Source organism: Cricetulus griseus (assembly GCF_003668045.3).
Source record: "Cricetulus griseus strain 17A/GY chromosome 1 unlocalized genomic scaffold, alternate assembly CriGri-PICRH-1.0 chr1_1, whole genome shotgun sequence".
Classification (NCBI taxonomy): Eukaryota; Metazoa; Chordata; class Mammalia; order Rodentia; family Cricetidae; genus Cricetulus; species Cricetulus griseus.
In genome coordinates this window covers 204,019,248-204,044,558 of record NW_023276807.1, presented here as the reverse complement: position 1 = coordinate 204,044,558, position 25,311 = coordinate 204,019,248, and the positions used below count along the sequence as shown (strand labels likewise).

The 25,311-nt window shown below is 43.1% G+C and overlaps 1 pseudogene; it reads left to right on the top strand.

Annotated features, from left to right (window-relative positions):
- The first annotated feature begins 10,719 nt into the window (after nucleotides 1-10,719).
- Nucleotides 10,720-11,483, top strand: LOC100768543 (annotated as a pseudogene).
- Nucleotides 11,484-25,311: the final 13,828 nt, after the last annotated feature.

The following is a 25,311-nucleotide window of genomic DNA, read 5'->3' as shown; positions in this document are numbered from 1 at the left end:
AGCTATCCAGAGCTCCAGTCTCCAAATATTTACCAAGTACTATTTATCAGAGCGGGAGGGAAGGCTTCTGCTCTCCAACGTCAGGCATATGGCAGCAGCGTGAAGTAGAAGATAAATTGTGCAGGGCGTTTCCAATTGGATTTAATGCCAGCTGTAATTATTTTTAATCAGATGGAGAGTTCCCTTGGTGATACCCAACCATCCAACATTGGAAAATAATTATGTCAGTTCTCCTCGTGGTCTGATGCTGTTTCTACAGATAGTCTCCCGGAGCCTTTTGGACATCAACACACTGTCTCTTTTACCCTTCCCCTTCTTTCTGTCTATGAGAATGTCCCATTACATCCCTAAATTCTGGCTGTTTACATTTTCACAGGAGGTAAATGTAATTATAAAATCTTAGAAAGCTTCTGTGGCACAGAAATTTTCTTACACCTACATGGAATTTCAACACATTTCTTGATTCTTTATATCTACCGCCTTAAAAGGGGAGTCACAAAACATCACTAATAAGCCGGGATCCACCTTGATCTGCGATGTTTAGTACATTTGTGTGGGGCTAGAAAAAGATGAAAAGTGTTATTGGGGTAGGAATGATAACATTACACCCATATACATATCATGAAAATAAAGTATTTCATAGCCAGCTGTGACCTGAATAGTAGTAGTAGTAATATTTTTATTTTCATTTTCATTTTTTTTGAGACAGGATTTCTCTCTGTAGCCCTGGCTGTCCTGGAACTCACTCTGTAGACCAGGCTGGCCTCAGACTCACAAAAATCCACCTGCCTCTGCCTTCCGAGTGCTGGCATCAAAGGTGTGTGCCACCACTGCTTAAACACTTCATGAGAACAGTGTACCAGGGATAGGTTTAAGCAGTTAACATATTCTAACCCATTGAATACTTACAAACAACTTAGAGAGGTTGATTACTTGTCCAAAGTCACAGAAGTAAAGCTTTGGTTTGGATGCTATCTGTCACGGGTCAGAGGCTTGTTCTGTGATGTGGCAAGCTGGCAAGACCTTTAGGAATCAGGACCTGGGTGGAGATCCTTAGTCACTGCCATTCTCTTGGAAAGTTTATGCTTTTCCTCAAGGAACTCTGCTGTGGAATATTCCTTTACACTGTGTGAGTATATGTCACTATGGTTGTTTTAATAAAGAAGCTGTCCAGTAACTGGACAGAGTAAGGTTAGGCAGGAGAGTCAGACTAGAAGAATACTGGGAGGGAAGAGGGTGGGGTCTGGGGATGCCAGACAGCCACTGATGAAGCAGGACATGTAGAAAATGAGGTAATGAGCCATGTACCAAAGCATAGATAAGAAATATGAGTTAATTTAAATGCAAGAGCTAACTAGGTAACAAGCCTGAGCTATTGGACAAACATTTGTAATTTATATGAAGTCACCTAGTCAGTTATTTGGGAACAGGCAGTCAGGACAGGAAAACTCCGCCTACAGAGCCCTGGTTAGTTCTCTGGAAGGATCATGATAACCGAAAAACATGTTCTCAGAATTTGCTGTTGAACTATGTGCTGCCCAGTTTTATGGAGTTTTTTGTTTTGCTTGTTGCCAACCTGACACAGGCTAGGATCATCTGATAAGAGGAAAACTTAATTGAGACAATGCCTCCATCAGATTGGAGTGTCAGCAAGTTTATGGGAAGCCATTTCTTGATTAATGATTGATCTAGGAGGGCCAAACCCATTGTGAATGGTTCCATCCCTCCACAGGTGGCCCTGGGCAGCATATAAAGGCAGGCTGAGAAAGCCATGTGTCCCTCCCTGACCTCTGCTTCAGTTCCTGCCTCCAGGCTCTTGCCCTGAGCTCCTGTCCTGACTTCTGTCTGCAATGAATTATGATTGGGACAAATAAGCCAAATAAATCCTTTCCTTTCCAAGTTGATTTTGGTCAGAATGCTTTATCACAACAATAAAAAGAAAGCTAGGACAGAAATTGGCACTAGTGAGTGGGCTATTGCTGTGACAGACCTGACTATTTTATTTTGGGGAAGGTTATGAAAGCATTCATAACTTTGGAGGTAGAGATGGATGGGCTGCTATTGTGGGCAGCTGGAAGATAGGAATGTTGAGACAGGTGCAGATGATGGAATCAGCTTATGATGTTTCAGAGGAAAGCAAAGACTACAAGAGCCATTTATGTGATATGTTTGAATTAAAAATCTTTAGTTTCCCTGGGCGTTGGTGGCACATGCCTTTAATCCCAGCACTCGGGAGACAGAGGCAGGCAGGAGCTCTGTGAGTTCGAGGCCAGCCTGGTCTCCAGAGCACGTGCCAGGACAGGCTCCAAAGCTACACAGAGAAACCCTGTCTCGAAAAACCAAAATAAAATAAAATAAAATAAAATAAAATAAAATAAAATGAAGACGACGACGACGACGACGAAGAAGGAGAAGGAGAAGGAGAAGGAGAAGGAGAAGGAGGAGAAGGAAAGAAAGAAAGAAAGAAAGAAAGAAAGAAAGAAAGAAAGAAAGAAAGAAAGAAAGGAAGGAAGAAAGGAAGGAAGAAAGATAGAAAGAAAGAAAGGAAGGAAGGAAGATAGAAAGAAAGAAAGAAAGAAAGAAAGAAAGAAAGAAAGAAAGAAAGAAAGAATAGAATCTTTCGTTTCTAGTCAGCTAGGGCTAAAGAACCAGCTGTGATTAACAAGAGACCAACATCATTAAAGTGAAATCTTTGCTTTAGTGGTACAATTGATGCTGGTCAGTTGGAGCCAAGAAATTGGTGGTGATTGAGAAGAAACCAGCATCATTTAGGTAAAATCTTCTGGGCATTATTTGCTTGAAATCAGAAAACTGAAGCTGTGGTCCAGAAGGTACCTTGTGCTAGAGGCTGAACTTGTTAATATATAAGAGTAATACTAGCATTGGTGGCACACGCCTTTAATCCCAGCACTCGGGAGGCAGAGGCAGGCAGATCTCTGTGAGTTCCAGGCCAGCCTGATCTACAGACTGAGTGCCAGGATAGGCTCCAAAGACACACAGAGAAACCTTGCCTTGAAAAACCAAAAAAAAAAAAAAAAAAAAAAAAGTAATATTGTTGGTGGTATAAAAGCCAAAGTATTGAAGTCACAGGAACCAAGTGAGCCTTGGCCTTCTGAGACGCCATTGGTAAAGATGCAGTCCAATTGCAATGGAAACCATAGGATTGAAAGTACTGTGGACAGCAGTTGAGGCTTGGCCCCATGTAGCGGGGTTAGAGTACCTAAAAAGAAGCCTAGAGGCCTTGGTGAAGGTGAGATCTTCATGGCAGCATGGGACATCTGCCATGGACAGAGGCAGGTGTGGCATGAGCCAGCCTTCGCCTTTGAAAGCTATGCTTCCTGTGGATGGCAAGTCTGAAGTGGACTTGCCCAAGACCTCTGGAGCCTAGCAGATTGTGAGCCTCAGAAACTGCACACTGAGCTTTTAACACTGTTAAATTCTGATTTTGCTTCAATCTGACTGTAATGGTAGCCTATGTCTTCCCTTTTGAACATTATTTTTATTTTACAGGAGCGCACACTTCAGAGACTTTGGCTGTTTAAAGTGGCACTGGACTTTTAAAGTGTTGAACTTATGAGCAATTGTGGGACTTTTAAAGTTATTACTGTGTTTTATATTGTGATCTTGACATGAAATCTTGGGGACAAATAAGAAAGGAAATATTATGGTTTAATTATGACGTGTTTGTGTATCAAGTTGACAGGTATAGAGTGTGCTGGTTAGTGTTTTTACCAACTTGACATTAGCTAGAGTCATCTGGGAAGAGCAAACCTTAACTGAAAAAACGACTCCATCAGTTTGGCCTGTGGGCAAGTCTGTGAAGTGTTTTCTTAGTTAATGGTTGATGTCGAAGGGCCCAGCCCACCTTGGGCAGTGTTATCCTCTACCACCTGATTGTGGATGTGTGTGTGTGTGTGTGTGTGTGTGTGTGTGTGTGTGTGTGTGTGTGTGTGTGCGTGTGTACATATGTATATGGGAAGATGCCCTCCCCCCCACACACAAGTAAAAGAAAACTGAAAAAGCCATAGAAAACAAGTCAGTAAGCAGCGTCCTTCTGTGGTTCTGCTTCAGTTCCTGCCTTAACTTCCTTTGGTAAGGCTTGTGACACAGTGTTTGCCACAGAAACAGAAAAATACAAGTGGTTTAAATGGTTTTTTTGTTTGTTTGTTTTTTAAGGTGGCATGGATGGAACCCAGAGATCTATCACATACTAGGCAAGTTCTCTACCTTCATTCCACTAAACTTCTTAGTTCGGGTGTGTTGCTCTTAAATTGCTAGAAACAGCATTCAAAATGTGTTAGGATCTTTTCTTAATCTCCACACACTGGAAACTTTAAAATGATGGGTATTGAGATAGGTCCTTTTTGACTGGGTCTCTGATGGACCCTTTCAAACTTCAAATGCATTTTCTATAGCACTCAAAATTGTGTTTTTATTTAGTTTAACTAGGTCTATCATCTCTGACCCAGAGTCCCCCTGAAATTCAAAAGCAGAACTTCAGTATTCTTTCAGGGAGCAAGCAGGAGAGATCCTGTTGCTAGATTTTCTTGTCCCACCAGCCCCAAATAAACACAAAAAGATATATATTAATTATTAAACTGTTGGCCAATTGTTAGGGCTTATTTTGGCTAGCTCTGTCTTAATTATTAACCCATTTCTATTAATCTATGTATTTCCATGTGGTCTTGGCTTACCAGAGAATGCCCAGACCTGTTACTCCTTTTGGCAGCTACATGGTATGTCTCCTCCCAGCATCTCTCACCCAGCCTTCTCCTCATCTCCTAGTCACACCTATCTTCCTGCCTCTACTGGCTATTAGCCAAACAGTATTTTATTCATCAATCAATAAGAGAAACATATATACAGAAGCACATCCCTCATCAAGATCCCCTGTACCTGGTGAGATGTGTGCCTCTGTGAAGACTCCACTTCCAGCACCCAGCCCTCCAATTCCTGCCTGTGCCTGTGTCCTGGGATGAATGTGGATCAAGCTTATTGTTAAGTTATCTTTTAGGATTAAGTTTCTGCTGCTATCTACCAAATCCGCTAAGTTCTAAGATTCCAAAGATTTCCATCTAGTTTCCTATTTATAATCTATATTTCTTTGTTTCTGCCTTTTTTAATTCCTTTACTGTCATGTAGTAAAGTCCTGCAGGGCAAGCAAGAGCAGCGAATGCATTTTTAACTACCCCTCCTCCTCCTCTGGAACTCCTATCAGATGCATATTGGAGACTTTCCATTTGTCCTGTATATTTACCTGTTTATTAGTGATTTTGAACACTTTATCTATCTATGCTGCTTTCCAGATGAACTACTAGCTCATTTGTTGTCCCTTATTTCATTACAATTGTGATTAAATTGTGTTTACTGCATTTTACTTCAATGAATATTTTTAATTTTTGAAAATTTGTAATTAGTCTTTGCTACTTTCTAATTTATCCTTTGTTGTCAGTCAAGGTTTATAGTTTTTGTTACAATCTTATTAAAAGTTCATCTCATCTAGAACAAATTCACATTAAAGACTCCCATTGGCTATTGTAACAGGAGATTCTCTGTGCTCTAGAGTTTGGGTTTTCACGGCCATCTTGGAATTTTTTTCTTTCTCCTTCTGTATCACAGTCTTCTTTGAGTAGTGGCTTTATGCATGTAATTATTCTATTCCCAGATTTGGCCACAAGACCAGTCTAGTTTTCCTGTTCTGATGTGATATTGGTAATATATGGATTTGCTGGGCAAACCAGCAGTTGACTTGGTTGCATTTGGGCGCTGAGTCTGTGACTTTCCAGCCCCTTATTTGCTGTTTGCCACTAGGAACAGTCTACAGTTTATATTTTCAGACTCTGTTAGATTCAGGAAGCTTCATTAACTCAGTCTGTAGATTTGGGGTGCCTCACTAAACCACAAAAGCCGAATTCCTATCTGCTTCCATATGAGTGTGAGAAAACACCTCAGCTCTCTGCCAACTCATGATTCTTTTCCACATCCTGTCTTAAGTTGACTTATCTTATTTCTGACCATGGATATGTTACTTTTTTGCTTTCTTTTTCTCTTTACCTTTAAACTTAGCCATATGAAATTGCCAGTTTGTTGGCAAAATGGTCAACTACTAGGTATTTCATATGGTTCATACTAATAAGTCTATTTTTGATATATGCTTTGCATATGAGTACTTCAAAGAATAAAAGCGTGGTGACTTCTGGACTAGAGGTTTCTATAAACTATCATCCTTTTTATTTTATTCTTTTATTAGTTCAAATTAGGAACAAGCTTGCTTCACATGTCAATTCCTTCTCCCTCTCCTTCCCCTCCCCCCAACATCCCACCTGCCCCTAGCCATCCCCCCTCCACGCCCCAGGCAGGGTAAGGCCCTCAAAAGGGGCTCCCCAAAGTCTACCACATCATCCTGGGCCAGGCCTAGGCCCTTCCCCATTAAACTATCATCCTTTAAAATTATTTTTTTTTCATTTTTTTCTCTTTTTATTATTATTATTATTATTATTATTATTATTATTATTATTATTAATTCAAGTTAGGGAACAGGCTTGTTTCACATGTAATTCCCCTCTCCCTCTCCCTCCCCTCACCCCCATTCCTTCTCCCCCACCTAAAATTATTCTTAATAATTATTTGAGAACTAATACAATAAATTTTGATCATATTTATCCTCAGCTCCTCCAAAATCCACTCCCACCTCTCTACTTACCCCAAACTTGGTATTAAAAGAAAAACAACCCATCAACACCAATTTCTGCTCTCCATGTACTCCTGGGTATATGGAGTCACCATTGGAATCTATTCAACCTACAAAGAGCCACACCCTGTAACACTTATAACAAAAACCCAGAGACAGATATTGGAGTTCAAGCTGAAGATGGGAGAAGCAAAGCAGCCAACCACTAGCTCTTACCTCTACCTCAGACTGAAATGAGTGAGCCTATCTCCACGAATCCTCAAACTGCAGTCCACCGAGTTTCTGTCTCCTCCTGCCTTATATTCCTTTCTCTGCCCAGCCATATCACTCATGTCTCAACCTCCCTAGTGCTGGGATTAAAGGCTTGAGATCCCAAATGCTGAGATCACCTTTGTGTGAGCTGTTTCTCTTTTAGACTGGATCAATTTCATGCAGCTCACCGTGGCCTTGAACTAACAGAGATCTATATGCCTCTGTCTCCTGAGTCCTGGGATTAAAGGTGTGTACCACCACTGCCTGGCCTCTATAGTTTGTGGCCAGCTTTGCATTCTGAACCCTAAGGCAAGCTTTATTAAATCATAAATAATTTATCACCACAATACCCTTAAAGAAAACTGCCTGTCCCTTCTCCTGCCCCTGTCCCTTTCCCCAACAAACCATCACTGTCCATCACTTCTCTCACGGGGAAAAGGCTCATTGACCCTTTGCCATTCTATGCTAGAATGTTGACTGGCTTGATCTCATGCAGGCAACCACAGTGATGTAGGTTCACGAGTGCAGTGGTCCTGTCATGTCCAGAAGACACTGTTTCACTCTGTTCTTCCCAGACCTCTGGTTCTTACAATTTGTCCGCCTTTCTGATGGCCCCTAAACCTCAGGATTCTAATCCTTCTTATCCCCAAGAGCAATTTACCTACTCACCAATGAGCAACACGATCACAGAGTGATGTACTAAAACCCATTAGTAGTTTCCTTGATTTGAGAGCATGCTCCTGCCGGTAAGTGCCTTACAAATGTTGGAAGGCAGCAAGGAGGTGGGAATGGAAGTGAGCACTGATAGTTATGGAATAGCTAAAAAAAGAGCTTTGTGCCTGTCATCCTAGTGCCATAACTAGTTGGTCTTCTTATAGTCATCCAAATACTTAATCCAAAGTGCCATTCTTTAGTCTAAGAGTTATGATTGTCTTGTTTACATTTTTCAGAAAACACACTTGAAAAGATGCATACCTAGAAGAAAAATACTATATTCTTATTTCATTTTTATCATTAAAATCTTGATTTTCACCTGTTATTAGCAACTATATAAACAGCCTAGCTGATATAATGATTAAAAAGCAATGGGTAATAGAAACATCTAGAGAGTGTATTTGGGGAACTTGTTTTTTTATGAAAGACAAGCAGAAAAGACTGGGACACAATCATTTTCAGAGAATCCAAGAGATCAAGTAGTCATTATCAAATACAGTTGAACAGGTTCTAGTAAGATGTATCTAGTCTAGAACGTGACAATACTTTCAGTTTTGAAAACTTCAGGATCCCCCATGTCTATTACCCCAGGTCCTGGCACCCACTGATTGATAGTTGGCCCCAACATACATCCTTTACTCTTTCTTAGTGGTATAATTTCTGATCTTTAGCTGGGCAGTCTGCCATCATTGACAGAGTATTTTTGACCCATAAAATAGTTAGGGGTGACCACATTGCCTAAGTTTAGGTCATGGGTTTCCATGTGACTTTGAGGGAAGGCTGTACAAAGGGCTGTACTCTTGACTGATACGTGTGTCTAGTTGCCTGGAGAGAAGCAATGGTAACTGGAGTTCAAGAACTGGACTCAAAGCTCCTGGAAGGGTAGAGTAAGGGGCTAGGAGAGAGACAGCACTCCTGGAAGACAAACAGAAGATCCTGTCCTACTTAAGCCACTGACTCTTTTATTCTGTCTCTTGGGTGCTGCCAAAGGCTGGTACCTGTAAGTGAGCCCCTTCCTAAAAGAAATCATGGATAGTGATATGATATGCTCAGCTGGCAATTACTCTAGCTCATCCTTCTGCATTTTCTCCCAAACTGGGAAGGCAGAGAGATTTGTCATTCAATTCATTCCATTTAGGTTCTTGATGCTTGGTAAACAGTTGGGTTTCCTTCAAGAGGCTTGATCACACAGTGATTTCTAGCAGCTTTAGTCAGCAGATTTGAAAACTGTTGTTTCCATGTCATAACTATCTGGGCTCTACACTATAAGAAGTCTTTTATTTTTAAATGTCACACTCCCTCTGAGTGGATAAATACTTTGAAAAGCCAAGCCTGTTGATTGTCATGATTTTATCCTGTGCTACTTACTACAAGTGTCATTTTAGCATATTAACAACCCATACTTGTCTCCCCCACAATTTCATTTTGTCCTGGGATAAGTCTTTATTATCCTAATGATAATGCATATATTTATTGGGAATGTTTTGATTTATGAGGAGAGGACTTTAACTCAAGCTCACTTAGTAAGAACATACAGTATTTGTTCTTGGACTGAACAGCCCATGGGATGGGGTGTTTTAGAAATGACTGGGGCAATGATGTCATCTAAAGTCTGTTCTGATGCTTTTCAAACTTCTGCTCTCCTCCTTGGTGGCATAGTTTCTACATATGGTAAGCAATAGTTTCCCCCAAACTCTAAGGACTTATTTTTATTTTTATTTTGGATGGGTGACTGGCTGCATGCATGCATGTATGTACATTTCATGTGTGCCTGGTGCCAGCAGAAGTCAGAAAGAGTGTCTGATCCCCATGGAACTGGAGCTACAGATAGTTGTGAGCTGCTACATGGGTTCTGGGAATTGAACCCAAGTCCCTTGTAAGAACTGCCAAGTGTCCTTAACTTCCTTGCCTCCTTGCTTTTAATGTTACCATTCCTATCACAAAGTGTGAGTACATGTACACACACACACACACACACACACACACACACACACACACAGAGAGAGAGAGAGAGAGAGAGAGAGATGTAATAATATATAAATAACAGAAAAAGAGGAAGTCTTTTCATTGTAAAATAACATTCTTAGGAAGAAAAGAGAAGAGATACCTGCCATGGGCCAGTCAAGAGCAAGGTAATGGGTTACCCTAGGACAGCAAGAAACATACACTTCTCATTTTTTTCCTTTCTACTAAAACTTTCTTGATGTTTCAACCTAGAAGTGAGTGGGCTTGGAAGAGAGAGACTCTATAGAACATGATGGGTGTTAAATTCTTTGCTTTAGACGAAGGTTGGATTTCCCTGGTTGGGAAATCAGGGAAAAGAGCACAGTCAGTACTAACTTGGGAGGTCACTTCACTGAGGCTATCTCCATGGGAAAGGAATAGTACAGCATTAAAAGTTGGTGGAGGTTGTCCAGCACAAGGGTTAGTGTCTCCTGGCTTTCATCTTTCATTTAGGCAAGGTGTCCGTGTGAGCCATGAAAAAAGAAGAGACCAGGGTATGGCCTGAACATAGGCAGGCCAAGAAGGGACAGGTGGTCAGTCACCCCATAGTGAACACCACATTCAGCTTTGACCCAACAACAACCAGTGGCCAAGTATTCCTGGCACAGGAAATAGTGACAGTAGGCAGCAAGGCAGCAGACAGTATGTACGTAAAAAGTGGCTGTATCTGTTTCTCGTTGTTGGATAAGGCTCCACTCTGCAGCAATGGCAAGAGTTCTCACTCCTGAAGAACAGGTACTGGTGAAAGCCAAGAGAACTCTCCAGACCTCAAAAAAAAAATGGCTTAGTGTTTAAAGAAAAACTTCATATCCAAGGGTAATTGGGCAGGGGAGGGGGCAGTACAAATAAAGAAATGGGGCCACAACTGTACATTAAATAAAGACTAGGCAGTTGGTTATGGCTTTGTGCTAGGGCACCTAGATGCCAGATGAATCCCAGATTCTAAGGAAATTTGTAGAGCTGCTAACCCATTGTTGTCTGAGATAGCAATGGTAGAGAAACATGTGGATGAGTTTTCTAGTAAAAGACATCAGGTGTGAGAGAAGGAGAACCGTGGAATGAAAAGGAAGAAGGAAAATGACACACTCCACTGTGCACTCATGCTTGCTGCTCCACCATGGCTGGTGAGAGGTCCTAAGAAGCACACCACTGGATGCCGTCTGCAGTGCCTGCCACTTGATGTCTTCCTCAGGAACAGACTCAGGTGTGCAGTGATGGAAGACAAGATGAAGATCTCCAAGCAATGTGTCATCAAGGTCGATGGCAAGGTCACAACGGATGTGGCCTACCCAGCGGGCTTCACGAATGCCATCACCATCAACAAGAGCAGCAAGAACTTGTGCTTGGTCTGTGACACAAAAGGCCACTTCATCATGCACCACATCACATCCAAGGAGGCCAAGAACAAACTGTGCAGGATGAGGATGGTCTTTGTGGGTACCAAGGGCATTCTAAACGTCATGATACATGACAAGCACACTGTCCACTACCCTAACCCACTCATCAAGGTCAACGGTACCGTGCTTGACTTACTGGACACTGACAATATCATTGAAGTCTTCAAGTTCAACACAGACAACCAGAGGTGACCAGAGGCACCAATCTGGGGTGTGTCCAGGTCATCACCAACCTGGAGCACCACCTGGTATCATTTGATGTGGTCCATGTGAAGGATGCCAATGGCAATGGCTTTGTCACCCTCCTCTCCTACATCTTTGTGACCCAAAAGGGCAACAAGCTATGTATTTCTCTTCTGCAAGGAAAAGGAATCTACATCACACAAGAGAAAGACTGAAGGCTGGCAGCCAAGCAGAGTGGATGAAATGGACTCTGGGGAACATGTGGGTGGTGGTGATGGTTGTGGTATATTTGTTTATGCTTCAGGTTAGGCAGTTTGTTGAATTTTAAAATGAAGCAAACAGGAAGAAAGAAAGAAAGAAAGAAAGAAAGAAAGAAAGAAAGAAAGAAAGAAAGAAAGAAAGAAAGGAGAGAAGGAAGAAAGAAAAGAGGGAAGGAAGGAAGAAAAGAGGGAAGGAAGGAAGAAAAGAGGGAAAGAAGGAAGGAAGAAAGAAAGGAAGGAAGGAAGGAAGGAAGGAAGGAAGGAAGGAAGGAAGGAAGGAAGGGATTCCTGAAATGGTTTGTAAGTTTCTCTGATTCCTTTCTCTAAGGAAGCCCCTTCTGCAATGCTGGGCACTGCACTTCACACCGATGTATTGAACCAAAGGACATACTTATATGCCACCAGGTGACCAGACATAAAACTAAAGTGGCAAGGTTAGCCACCACAGCTGCTAATTCAAATGTTAATCTGTTTACTGCAGGATTCTAACCACTGAACCTCTCAGTTTCTGGGCCACACATTCAGGATTCATCCCCTGTTGGTATTGGTCTCCCCTCAAAGCTCTTAGGAAGCAACTTGCATTCTTAAGTCTATGTTTTCTTGTGTTTTGGCAAGATAGATGTTAGAATTTAAATGATGGAGATGTTTGTCCTCTTCACAGTGACACTTCCACATGGGTACTAGGTAGGAAGAGGAGTTTGATCTTTTTCAGGTGTTATACTGGAGTTGTCTGATGCAATAGTATAGAACACTCTTTTGCCAGTTGTATTTTTCTTACTTGCTTGTTATTTGCCTATTTCCTTCCTGTACCCATACCAGATAGCTTAGTTTTATAGAGAAAACCCTGTGTGTTTTTCATGGCCACTAGTCACACGAGACTGCTAGACAGTCTTTTGGGGGAACATTTGGGGAACCAAACAAGGTTGGTGTTGCCAGACTGTCTTGGCCATCATTGCATTGACAGATGTCACACCCAGGTTGTCCTCCTGCCCAAGTAGTTGGAGTTTGCCAGGTCAGGACTCCAAGGGGCAGTCCAAGGACACACACAGCCAGGTAGGCAGTTAGCACAAGGCACAGTCAATCTGAGACATCCGTGGCTTTTAGCGGGCATGTAGCCTCGTAGGTAATCAAAGTTAAGACATTCAGATTGTTCATAATAAAACAGGCTGTGTCTCTTGTAGCAGAGAACACTTAGGAGGAGGGAGAAGGCCACTGTCTTGAAAAGTTCCATGTGCCTGTGAATGGACTTATCCTTAGGACAGCTTGGTTAAAGGACTGTCATGTCTGCTACCTTATTGGCTGTCTCATTCTTAGAGTTCTGTTGGTGCAAGGGATTCTGATCTTGTTGTGAAAGTATTTTCAAACATTGCTCCATATGGATCCCTGAGTCCTAGTGGCACAGGAGGCTCAGGGCTTTTCGCTTGAATTAGTGTTGGAGAAAGGGGATGGGGCATGTCTTCAGGATGGTGATGGGTTGGGAGGAGGCCTTTCCTGTCCTCTGAGCCACTCTAGCTCCCAGTGCAGGGCAGGTTCAGTGCCCTGTTGGGCTCCAGTGTGCTCTGCAACTCTGAGCTACAGAGTTGCAGAGCACACTACAATAATGTTCACTGCCCAGTCCATTCCCGCTGTAGCTCCACTTGGCTGTGGCATTGGCATGTAATGTCCCCGGGCTTCTGCATTGTGCATGGGCCCTGGGGAGGAGGTGGTGGCACAGCACAGACATTCTCTCCTCACCCACATAAATCCTCAGAGGTCTCCCCCTGTGGGCTCATAAAAAAAGCCTTTTATCTAATTCATGGCCCAGGGAATTGAGCTCACTGGCTGGAGGCTTTCTAAGTCACATTTTGAATAATTTCTCAGCAATTCATTACACAAGAAAACAGGTCCTTTTTGTTCTCAGACTTAACCTAGGAATGCAACTCTCCTCCTGCCAAATTCATTAACAAAACCTGTGCATAGGGCTGAGCACCCAGGCCAGTCTCTTAAGCACAAGAAAACTTGCTGATCATTGAAATGTAAATTTTTACCTTTGGCTGGAAGTAGTCTTAGCTTGTTGGAAATAGCAATGTCACTTTCAAATGTCCAGAATCACTCCAGACCAAGCAGCCATTGTGAGCTAAAGCTCACCATGTGGCGATCAAGAGAGACTGACTAGCCAAATGCCTTCTTTCTCATTGGCAGAAGACAGGGCTTCCAACAAGCAGGTCACAGATTGACAGGTAAAGATCCCTCTGACTGGCAACAGAAAATGGCCTCAGGTTCAGTCAGGGCCCTCAAGAAGCCAGGAAGCTCAGGCTCCAGTTCACAATGGTTGTCATAGTTAGGACTGTTGGATTTTTGCTCTTTAGGCTAGCCTATGCACACAGAACAGGCCACTCTGAACAGAGGAAGACAGAGTGATTTTCAAAGGACCTCAGAACAACACAGCTCATGAAGCAGAGGCCTAAGGAGCCACCTTCAGGAATGGTGCCACTTGATGCAAGTCTCAGTGTGTTTGTTACTTCTATATGTACAGTTGTTTATGGAGGCCAGGGAGCAACCTCAAGAGTCATTCCTCAGGTGACATCCACTTCTTTGGTTTTCCTTGTGTGTGTGTGTGGAGTGGTGTATGTGTGTGGTGTGGCATATGTGTGTGTGTGTGTGTGTGGTGTATATTGTGTGTGTGTGGTATGTGGTGTATGTATGTGGTGTGTGTGTGTGTGTGTGTGTGGTGTGGTGTGTGGTATGTGTGTATGTGTGTGTGTGTGTGTGTGTGGTATGGTGTATGTGGTGTGTATTTGTGTGTGTGTGGTGTATGTGGTGTGTGTGTGTGTGTGGTGTGTATGTGTGTGTGGTGTATGTGGTGTGTGTGTGGTGTGTGGTGTATGTGGTGTGTGTGTGTGTGTGGTATATGTGGTGTGTGTGTGTGATATATATTGTGTGTGTGTGGTATGTAGTGTATGTGGTGTGTGTGTAGTGTGTGTGTGTGTGTGTTTGTGTGTGTGATATGATGTATGTGGTGTGTGTGTGTGTGTGTGTGTGTTATGTGGTGTGTGTATGTGTGTATGTGTGTGTGTGGTGTATGTGGTGTGTGGGTGTGTGGTATGTAGTGTATGTGGTGTGTGTGTGTGGTGTATGTATGTGTGTGGTATGTGTGTTTATGTGTATGAGGTATGTGTGTGTGTGGTGTGTGGTGTATGTATGTGTGTGTGTGTGTGTATGTGAGTGGTATGTGTGTGTATGTGTATGTGGTGTGTGTGTGTATGTGTATGTGGTGTGTGTGTGTGTGTGTGAGTGGTGTGTGTGTGTGTGTGTGTATGTGAGTGGTATGTGTGTGTATGTGTATGTGTATGTGGTGTGTGGTGTGTGTGTGTGTGTGTGTGTGTGTGTGTGTGTATTGGTATGTGTGTCTGTGGTGTGTGTGAGTGCTCCAGTGCACATGCATGTTGTTATCTCTCTCAATTATTCTCCATTTTGTTTATATAGGCACCATCTCCAAACTGAGCCCAGAGCTCCACGATCTGGCTAGGCCAACAACCAGCTTATCCGGAAGATCCCTGGCTGCCTCCTGGGAGTAGCACACAGATCACAAAGCTGCCTAGATTTGTTGTGGGTACTGGGGATTGGAGCTCCAGGTCTCACACTTGCACAGCAAGTGTTTTACCCTCTGGGCTGTCTCCCCAGACTTTCAAACAGCTTTTAAACAAAGAGCTCCATGAGAAAGCAAAGAGGAGTAAGTAATACAAGCAGACAGAAAAGTTTGATGAAACCCACATAAGTTCAGCTCCAGGAAACTCAGGACAGGCTTCTGGTACTGAATGTCAGCTGTGCATTCCTAAAGAGCCATCTTTTCCACCCAGTCCTCGCCTTCCTCTTCTCCTCCTCCTGTGTTGTTGAAGATCAAAAGTGCCTAATATGTGACATAACCAGAACACATCATTGGCTAAGACCTCCAGTGCATCTATCCCCTTTCTCACTTTTCTGCTTCCTGAGGTTCAGGCTGTAATGGCTGGAGCTGTACCAACCAACTGGAGACAATGAGGGAAAGCCCACACAAATCAGAGACCTCTGCTCTAACATCTTTGAGCTATTTGAACTAAGACCAATCTGTATTCACCTCCAAACTTCAAGGATGCAGGAGAAATTTATCATGTGCTCAAGCCACTGTCATCAGGTCCTTGTTTCTCAAAGTCATAAGCATCAGTGGACTGAAAGCTTGCAATCCTTGCCAAGTGCCTCTGTCTCCCAGAGCCTGGACTGTACATGGGGAAGCCCATCAGTGCACTTGCTCATGTGTCTCCCAAACTGGACCACTATGTACTTTCAAAGAACAAAAGAGCATCAGATGATGAAGGAAAGTGGTTGTTTTGGAAAAGTTGTGGAGTTCAGCTGTCAAATATGAGACAAAGTCTTAAGCTTTGTGTTTTCCCCACACTCTGTATTTCTCCTGTTCCTTTGCTAACCTCGACCATCTCCAGTGGTCATGGACACTCCCCAGCCAGTGAAGGCTCAGAAAGCCAACCTGGACCCTCAGAAAGTCTGGTTAAGTTTTGCATTGTTAGGAGCCTATGAGAGCCTCAGAGCAGGATTGTAGGGAGGGTCTGCTGGGGTGCACAGACTCCTCTTCCTTTCTGCCCTGGAGCTGGCTATTCCATTTCTTTTGTTTGGATAAACTGCAAGTGGTTTTAAATTGAGCAATACATTTCTCTGGGTCTTTCAAAGATCAATCCTTGCCTTTGATTCATTTTCTTCCATGGCAGCAAAGTCTAGCTGGAGACACACACATGCCACTTGGTGCACATTTAGGCTGGGAGGTGGAGATTTACAGGCCATCCCTTGTACAGGGACCTTGTCTGTTTCATAGTCTTCGGTGTAAGCAGAGAGATGAACTGGGGTTGGCATTGTTCAGACAGACCCAAGGGAAAAGATCTTAGCACCAGATGCTGAACAGTGAATGATTTATTGGTGGCTTTAAGAAAGTCCTTGAGTAGACTACACTGCCTCCTTCCTTGCTTCCGAGTCATGAACTGAAGTGAGTTTTTACTTCAAATCATGATTATTATTTTATTTTTTATATTTTGGTTTTTCGAGACAGGGTTTCTCTGTGGCTTTGGAGGCTGACCTGAAACTAGCTTTTGTTGACTAGGCTGGCCTCGAACTCACAGAGATCCTCCTGCCTCTGCCTCCCGAGTGCTGGGATTAAAGGCGTGCGCCACCAACACCCGGCTCAAATCATGATTTTTAATGTATGCACTTTGCTCCTACGTCTGAGATATGGGAACTGAAATGTAAAGCCACCAAATTCCAGGGGAAGTGATTAATTCAATCTTTCTTACCACTAAATTCTGAACTGATTCCTTGTACAACTTCTTGATGGGTCCTATGCAAAGGACCTCAAGGAGTGCAGCCCGTAGGATTGTCAGAACAATGGCGTCTAAAGATGGCTGTTTAGCTTGTTTCCTGTTGCTGTGGTAAATGCCATAGCTAAAAGCAACTGGGGTGGGCATGTTTGGCTTATAGGTTACAGTCAATCGTCAAGGGACTTCAAACAAGAATTAAATGCAGGAACGTGAAATAGAACCCACAAAGGAATGCTGCTTCCCAGCTTGCTCTAAGACTCACATTCCACCAATTTTCCTATCCAGCCCAGGCTTATGTGCCCAGGGTTGGCACTGCCCTCAGTGGGGTTGTCTCTATTTTTTTTTTTTTTTTTTTGCAATTTGCAATCAAGAAAATGCCCCCACAGACACACCAACCGGTCACTCTGATGAAGAAATTCTTCAGTTGAGTTTCCCTCCTAACAAATGTGTCAAGTTGATAGTCAAGATTCTCTGTCACAATGCCCAAGAGCTACCTCCCAGAACCTGGAAAGGGGGGATTAAAGTTGCAAATGGAATTGAGATGTCTGGTCAGCTGTCCTGGAAATGAGGTTGTCCAGATTTATATACAGAACTTTAACCACAATGCTTCTTCTAAGTAGAAGATAGTGGCAGAAGAAAAGTCTACATCAGAAAAACCTTACATGAGAAAGATTCAGTTACCATTGCTGGCTTTGAAAATGAAGGAGGGGACTGCAAGCCAAAGGGTTCAGTAGCTTCCAGAATCTGGGAGAGTCAAGAAAAGTGATTCTCTCTGGAGAGCCCCCAGAAGGAACTTAGCCATGGGAACACTTTGATTTTAGAGAGGGGACACGTTTTAGACATCTAACACCAGACTAATAATAATAAGATGTGTGTGTGTGTGTGTGTGTGTGTGTGTGTGTGTGTGTGTGTGTGTGTGTGTGTGTCTTTAAATTTTCATGTTTGGAGTAGTTTTTTTATAAAAGCCACAGGAAATAGTCCCATTATCCACTCTTTGGATGTTCCACTCTGAACACAGGCTAGGTCCCTGAGAATTGTAGTGGTTGGGGGCACTGTGGACCCCATCAATAGTGACATGCACATTTGTCATCCTTTCAGTCTTATTTCCTCAACAGTTTCTGCTAAAAAAAGATAACAGAGGTGAAACCCTGGGTTGTCTCAACCTTCTCCCATGCTGGTTTTCATGTATTAATAAGTAATTGGGTGATAATAACCAGAGGGAAAATTGGGAAGCAGAGAGGCCCAGTGGTTGAGGAGAGGAATCTGTAACTTGTCCCTCCTTTCTTTGCTCACAAACATGCAGTTTATGTAGGACTTTCTTATTCTGAATTTTTATTAGTATATATCAACTCATGCTCTATCGCCTTCTCCCCTATCTGCTGATCTCTTCCTCTGGTAATTAATATACATTATCTATACAATACTTGCACATATTTAAATATGTATATATTCAGAATATTAAAGATTATATATGTGTGTTCATATAATGCAGGAGAAATGGGTGAGCAGAGCCATAAGAGTGTAGCCCAGGCTGTGCAATGACAATAGGGAACTCAGGAACAAGCTCAGATACATGGGTTGAGAAATGTGTGCACTGCACACTTTTCATTCTTGTGGGTGCAGGACCTTGGTGTCCAAGACCTTACCCTGAGTATATCATAAAAGGAACACAGATCACAATCACCAAATATGGCTTGATAACTATTCTAAATCCTTTCTGCCACACACACACACACAGCCCTATCCTACTGAATGTCATTGGAGTGTGTTCTCAGCTGGCTCTTTCAGCTCATTCTCCCTTCATTTCTTAAGAGTGTTCGTCAGGTCCCACTAACGATGGGCAAACCAAAATGCTCACAGTCTAGCCCTGCCACAGGAAAGCCAAGGCTGCCCCTTCATCCTCCCTAGAACTGAAGCCCCTTCTCATTATCACTGCAGGAAAAGAGACTGCCCTGGCCCATTTTTCTGTGGCTAATTTTCTCCTTGTTGGAAGAGACGGGCATTTTTCCTCTGTTAATATATCTAACATGTTCCTGAGAGCCTGGAAGGGAAGACAAAATCCCATCAGTGGACTCTACCTTCTGCTGTAAAATACTAGACAAAACCAACTATTTTTCTGTTTTGTAAAATATTGCATGCTAAGAGGATTTAAGATGCCCAGGATCAGCGGGTGGAAGACCCTGCATGGAGGTGCGGGGCAGAACAGGAAGTCCTCTCATTGTCCTTTCACAGGAGAGGGTTCTCACTGGCACTGCCTCCATTGCCTTTCAGGGGGCATTCACGGCTGACAGGGTAGAGAAAGGCCACTTTCATTAGTTGCTAGGCCAGGACTTAATATAGTCTGTGTCTGCAGGCTTACTGGTTAGGAAGGACAAGATTCCATGTAAATAATGTTCAAAACCGAATATGTGGGAGCCAACTGAGTCTTACCCAGCAGCACCTCAGCACTGCCTGTCACCCCAATTTTTTTTTTGTAAATCCCATATAAACCTTTAAAACCTACTGGAAGGACAGTATATGTAACATTTTCATACATTAAAAAAAAAAGGTCCATCCCAAAGGCCATTGTTTACCAGAGAGAAGGGTAAGATTAGAGGTGGAATTACAATAAGGAGAGATAAAATACATTTAAAGCATAAACAATGTGATTTAAAAAAAAACATCAGAAAACACCATTAACAGTAATATCAAGGAAAGCCCTATGCATACTGGTTAAAGTCAATTCTAGTGAATGTAATTCCTATACCATATAAAATGTTTTAAGAGCCCAGAAATAGATGGGTCTTCCCTGATACAAAATGATTCTTCTTGTTGACTATCATGTGCCAAATGAAGCCAGAGGTTATTTTCTAAACCATTGACAACAGATAGCTCAATCATCATCAGAGAGGCTTCATGAAACACCAATTCTTGAATCTCTAAGGACAGCTCTATGTAGCTAACCACTCTGATGTTCTCAGTAGAACCACAGGCATCCCCAAGAAGGAACACTCAGAGACTGAAATTAGAGCATTATGGCCAAAAATAACTTTATACCTGATGGGATGGGACTCTCAGAGCCTCTGAAGGGACAAATAAATGCAGCTGCTTCTGCTCTGGCATCTCCGATGATTCATTATCTTGCTGCCACCTGAAACAGTGACAAAGAGGCCAACTTTTACCTTTGCCTAGGAATGGGGCTCACTCAGATCTGGGTCAGGATTTGGTAAATGCTTGGTTTTCCTTTGCCTGGTGCTAGCCTAAACTATTTATTACCTGGCAGGCAAGTGATGCCATTCAGCTGGCATGACATGGCCTGAAGGGAGTGCCATGATAGAATTCATCCCCAAAGCATCTGGTTGTTAGGGAAGGAAGAGGATGGTTTATGAGTGGGGGTGCTGGGGGGGGTCCTAAGAGCACAAAGATTTATCACTCCCTGGTGCTTCAGGGCCAAGTCTGGTACCCTAGGAGACCTACATTAGGACTTATGGAGGAACCTTGCAAGCTTCTTAAACACAGGCACAGCCCAGGGCAGAACAAAGACCAGCAAAGCAGAGGCCGACTGCTATTTTTAAAGTGCCAATTAGAAAGCCTAAAATTACTACGTGGCTATAGCCACTGCATCCGCCCAGAATTAATCACACACTCTCTGAGGCCAGAATTTTACGTTTTCTGTTTCCCAAGCCCCTACTCAGAATTTTTTAAAAGGCCATTTCTTGCTTTTGTCAAGCCCAAAGTCAAGTTGTGGTTTAGTATGGTATCTACCAGGAATGTCTTTTCTTGGTTTAGAGTTCTTAGGACCTCTCTTTTGCATGTGCAGTTTTGTTTCTGAGAGAGAAAATGAAAAGGATTTCAAAATTAATAATAAAAGAAACAGGCAGAAAGAAATAAAATTGCACGACACTGTGATCCCCATGATTCTTCTGTTTGACCAATCACGTAACTGTAATTATCACAGCTCTGCCCACTGCTTCCGCTAGGCCTCCACGATCTCCATCCCTCCAGGCTTGGCTCATCAGTCATCAAGAGAACAAGACATGACACACACCTTTAATCCCAGCACTCAGGAGGTAGAGGCAGGCCAATCTATGAACTTGAGGCCAGCCTGGTCTACATAATGAGTTTCAGGAGAGCCAGAGATACATAGCGAGCCTCTATCTCAAAAAATCAGAGAGAGAGACCGACCCCCATTTCCCTCCACTAACACTGACCCTCAAAGAGGTCCCCTGCAAACACATAGGAGAGCCAGCACGCATGAACTCTCACCAGGCCCACTTACAAGACCCAGCACAGGACTGGGCTTCATGAAGGTACAGGAGCCTGAACTGTGGTAAATTCCCCATCACTATAGGACCACCCCCTGTACAAACCACACTATACATAACCCATGTCTAGATGTGCTGCCTTACAAAACCATTTAATATTTAAAACAATCAATAGACAACTAGAGCTAAAAGAGAACCCCTCACCCTGTAAACCTCCAAAGAGCAATTTAGGTTGAAAGAGAAAAATGTCTCTCTGCCTCTACCATCCTTACTGTCCCCAGTTGCCAGGGCCTTTCTGGGTAACTGAAATGGTTAGTATCATCAACAATCTATAGTTTGGAACTACTGTGGAAAGAAACCCTTAGGTATATCTGAGGGATTATCTAGATTAGGTTAATTGAGGTGGGACTCACTTTAAATATGGGTGGTACCTATTCTCTAAACTGTAGTCCTAGACCAAATAGAAGGGAGAAAGCTAGCTCAGCACGGAGGACATCCATTGTTATCAGTGGATGCAATGTGACCAGCCTGACACTGGTGGTATTGTGACATCACTACTGTGATGATTACACACTTGAAACGTGAGCAGAAAAACAAAACCCTTCCTTTCTTCCTTAAGTTGCTGATTTCAGGTGTCAGTCAACAGCGATGGGAAAGGCAAATAACCCAGCAATGTTTAAGGGGAATTATAGTTATTCAGTGGAGGCGCTAGACTCCAGTGTGCGACTGCCTTTAGAAAACTCATCTTGTCTCTGTTGTCATTCAGAAGTTGTATCCATTTTCCCATGACTGAACATTTATTTCCTGAGATTCCACCAATCAAGGGGAAAGTGTTAATTTGTGTTTTCTCAGAAACGAACATGAAAGATTCCTGAGGACAAGCAGAATAAGTGTTCTCCAGGCAACATTGTACATCCCAGCAACACCTCCAGAGAGGCAGCAGTGGGCAATCTTGCTCCAAGTCAGGGTGGGCTGGAGAGAAAGCTGCCTGTCCTTCGGCAGCCTCCTGTTCTCACACACTAGGCCCTGGCAGCCTTCTCAGGCTGGTAGTGAAGGGAGGAGGGATGACAGCCATCTGCAGCGTCTCTCTGGCTCTGTCTTCAATGTGTTTTCCAATTAGTGCGCTTCCCAGGCAATGCTCCATCCCCTACAAGCTCCTATCTAACAAAAGGCTGCCTATGCTGTTAAAGTAAAATGGCAACTGATGGCAAAACAAAGTTACCTTTTCAATGTATGCCTTTGACTTCTAAGCTTTTAAAAACATGTGTGTGCACACAGTCAAACTGTCACCATAATATTCATTCTGTGGCTAAGATTGCTTTGATTGCTTTTTTCCCCACAAAACTTAGGGATAGTACTGAGGGCACATCACAAGCCAAGTAAGGTGCCATGCCACTGAGCCACATGCCTGACTACTGAAGGCACTTTTTCATAAGTAGGCCCATGGTATTGCAAAAACTGCAACTGCCCAGATAGACAGCATGGTGAAGATGGTACCAAGGCAGGACCCATGGCAGGACTCTAAGAGATCGTTTAAAGACTCAAGGTGACTATTTGATCGGTAATTAGGTAGCTGTTCCATAGCTGAACTGACAAGAGCTAAGAAATCAGAACCAATGTTCAAGGGGGAGCCTGGGCTCCACACTCCTACCTTGTAATGCTTTTCTCATTTACATAGTTGGCATATCTTTCCTGGCCACAATAAATACAAGCTCTCTTCTCCCCTGAAAAGAGTTCATTCTAGGGGCCTGCGTCGTTTCCATACTGTCACTCAGTCCTGTGAACTCTCCTAAAATGATCTCACATGCTGAGTGAAATAATTGGAGTCGCCTAGTTCTTCACCATTTGTTTGTAAGCTATAATGAGTGTCACTGTTTTAAGGAAATGATTGATATGCTGAAGGAGCAAGAAAAGGCTTTGAACCTCAGCCAGCAAGGAATCCCATTCAGAGACCCTGAAGCACAAAAGCTCACCACTCCTCTCGCCTTGCAGACATGCCCCAGTTCCCACCTACCCCCCACCTATGAGCTCATCACTGTGCAAGACCACACTCATGGCAAAACCCTTTCACTTGCAGACAGCCTCCAAAGTTAGAATGTCTGTAACACTGAGGACTGGGAGCCAGCTCCTATCTTGATTTTCTATAAGCAGCCAAGTGTCCATGGGCAAGCTGACCCATCCTCCAGAGGCTGTGGTCTCCTCATCCATCAACAGAAGAATCAACACCAGCAGGGCCCTGGTGACATTGTGACCCCTCTAGGCAAGGTGGTTACATTTGTTCCAATGGAAGTCTGCCAGAGGCACCCTGGAGAACCCAGGAGCTGCAGAACGCTTATCTGGGTTTGGAAGGGAGGGGAGGCCTATATTAAATATATAGACCCTATATCTATGGATAAAACTTAAAAAATAATAGGAGCAATGGCATACAAAACTAGGAACAGAAAATAATAAAGGAATGCATATAGACTGTTACATATATTAATGTATGTTCATATATTAATAGAATGAGTCTTGATATTTCAAAATTCATTAAACCATCTACACAGCATCTGATTTGAGCCCAACACTAAGCTGAGTGCTTGGAAAATAACAAGGTATTTAAATGGGTCATGGAGTGCTGGGGACCCAAAAGAGGCAAGCCTTATTCTGCCTAGGGTGAAAGGTCAAGAGAGATGACCTGGCAGAAGATATAGGCTGAGACTTCAAGTAAAGTAGTAGGTGACCAGATAGAACAGAGGTGACAGCTGAACAACAAAGTTAGGACACTTGAAATATGGAACAGGGGAGGAAGCAATACAGGAAGCCAGAGGTAGAGAGGAACAGAGGCAGCCAGGTCAGGAATGCTGGGATTTACCCTGTGGTACAGCTTGGGGACCCCTGGATGGATATATTTAGCAAAGACTAATGGAATGGGTCATGTTTATACTGTAGGGGGAATATTCTCACAACAAAGATCCAGTGCTGGAAATAGAAAACAGAACAGGGATTGTTGTGGAATAATCTTTTTGTACACTGTGAAAGCGTGTCTCTGCCACGGCACCTTCTAATTGGTTTAATGCAGAGCTGAATGGCCAATAGCTATGCAGGAGAGGATAGGTGGGACTTCCAGGGAGAGATTAAGAACTCTGGGAAGAATCTGAGGTGCAGGGGTTCTCAAGCCAGACACAGAGGAAATGGAATGCACAGTACTGAGCAGAGGTGAGCCAGGTGGTGGAACATAGATTAATATGAACAGATTAAGTATTAAGAACTAGTTGGGAACAAGCCTAAGCTAAGGCCAAGCTTTCATACTTAATAATAAGTCTCCATGTCATTATTTGGGAGCTGGATGTCCAAATAAAGGCCTGCTGCAATGGATGTGGTAGTGGGGATGTTTGAAGGAGAGAGCTAAGGTCAGGGTACATAAACCAAACTCTGTCTTTACCTGGTTTTATATTGATCCAGAACTGGTAACAGTTTTTACATGTGTAAATTACTGAAACAAACCAAGTGAAGAATGAGACTCATGGCCCATAAGAATCACATGCAATTCACATTTTGGTATTTTAAGTACAATCTCCTGAAAGCCCAGCCAGGCCTGCCTAGTGACCATCCTCTATGGCATCTTTGAAGTTACTTGCAGAGCAGTCCAGAACCAAGTGGCTCATAGAGCAAGCTCATTTGCTAGTTGTCCCTTTGAAGAAAGTTTGCAGACCTGAAGCCTACATGTGGAAGAAGACAGAAAAGACCCCAGGGCCCCTGAGGACAGGAATGCTGTTTCCTGTTTCCAAAGGGCAAGCTTACATCATTCTGTGGACTGAAGGGTCTTGCCACCCTTCAGTCCTAAATAAACACACAGAAGCTAATATTCATTATAAACTGTTAAGCAGATGGCTCAGGCTCCTTATTAGCTAGCTCTCTCTCTTGATTATTAACCCATTTCTATTAATCTATGTATCTCCACATGGTTTTGGCTTACCTGAGAATGCCAGGGAATCCTATCTCCCCGGGAGATACATAGTGTCTTCGTGATGCCACCTCCTACCTTTCTCCATCCTTGTTTGCATTTCCCACCTGGCTAAATCCTGCCTGTCCATTGGCCAAAACAGCTTTATTCATCAACCAATAAGAGAAACATATATTCACAGCATACAGCAGGACATCCCCCATCGTCATTCTTATTGTAAAGACCCAAAGAGCCGACATGAGCACAGGACTGAAAGACAAACAGGTGGTCACAACCTAGAC